General features: G+C 37.5%; 2 non-coding genes across 2 annotated transcripts; one reads left to right on the top strand and one right to left on the bottom strand.

Annotated features, from left to right (window-relative positions):
• Window positions 1-296: 296 nt before the first annotated feature.
• On the bottom strand, window positions 297-369 carry TRNAK-CUU. Its single transcript has one exon. It is a non-coding gene; the product is annotated as a tRNA-Lys (tRNA).
• A 634-nt stretch (window positions 370-1,003) lies between these two features.
• TRNAV-CAC lies at window positions 1,004-1,076 on the top strand. Its single transcript has one exon. It is a non-coding gene; the product is annotated as a tRNA-Val (tRNA).
• The last annotated feature ends 200 nt before the right edge of the window (window positions 1,077-1,276 follow it).

Raw genomic sequence — 1,276 nt, 5'->3', positions numbered from 1 at the left:
ATATTATATTATATTATATTTCTATTTTAAAAGGAAAAATAATTTACAAAGCAAAAAGGATTTAATAAGGAAATCATTTCAAAAAGGAGGAATGACTTGAAGAAGAATGAAATAATAATGCCTGAAATAATAACTTAAAAAATTGTAATTAAAAAAATTAGGGAATGGTAATGGAAGAATAACAATTTTTAAAATAACAATAATTTGGAAAAAGTAATAATTTAAAAACTACAATAAATAAGGAAAGAATAAGATCAGATTTAGGTGATGAGGGGAAAAAAAAAGAAAAGAATAACCGCCCAACGTGGGGCTCGAACCCACGACCCTGAGATTAAGAGTCTCATGCTCTACCGACTGAGCTAGCCGGGCTGCTCGCAAGGCCCTTTCTTCTTATATTTACCAAATATAAATTTTCACCCATTTTTTTCTCGCCTGAATCCCTCGGCAGCTGGGTCCTTTTGGGGTGAAAAAGGCTGAAAAAAGACCTCTCCCGGCAATTTCTGGATTTTCTGCCAATTCCCCCTCGGCAATCCAAACCCGTCCTGAAAAACCGCGGGGACAAATCCCCGCGGCCTCTGTGAGATTCTGCCTGGAAATTCCGCGGGATTCTGCAGGAAAAGTGCTCGGTTTTTTTGTTTTTTGGGGGGGACTTTTTAGGGTTTTTTTGGGGTGACTTTTTTGGGGGTTTTTTCCCTGTTTGTTTTTTTTTGTTTGAGTTTTTTGTTTGTTTGGGGGGTTTTTGTTGGTTTGTTTGTTTTTTGGGGGGATTTTTTGGGATTGTTTGAGGTATTTTTTGTTTTTTGGAGGGTTTATTTGGGCTATTTTGGTTTGTTTTTGGGATTTTGTTTGGGGTTCGTGGTGGTTTTTTTTGGGAGGGGGTTGCGTTTCTTTTGGGATTTTTTTGGAAGGGTTTTGGGGCTTTTTTGTTGAGATTTTTTTTAGTTTGTTTATTTTTTTCCTTTTAGTTTTGAGGGTGGTAGGTTCAGAGCGCCGATCACGGCGCGTTTCTGTAGTGTAGTGGTTATCACGTTCGCCTCACACGCGAAAGGTCCCCGGTTCGAAACCGGGCAGAAACAGCACCTGCAAAACAATTTTTAAAAATTTTCCTGTCTCAACATTCTTTCAAATTCTTTCACGGCCATGACGGCAAAAGGGAAAAAAAATAAGGACGTGTATTTATAGGGCGAATGTGTTTAATTTTTACTCCCTTACCTGGTGCTGGTAAAAATCCGTGTTTATAACTCTGAACTGGTTCATTTTATTTTATATATTTATA

The sequence above is a fragment of the Geospiza fortis genome, unplaced genomic scaffold, assembly GCF_000277835.1.
Source record: "Geospiza fortis unplaced genomic scaffold, GeoFor_1.0 scaffold1319, whole genome shotgun sequence".
Classification (NCBI taxonomy): domain Eukaryota; kingdom Metazoa; phylum Chordata; class Aves; order Passeriformes; family Thraupidae; genus Geospiza; species Geospiza fortis.
This window is presented reverse-complemented; position numbering and strand designations above follow the sequence as displayed.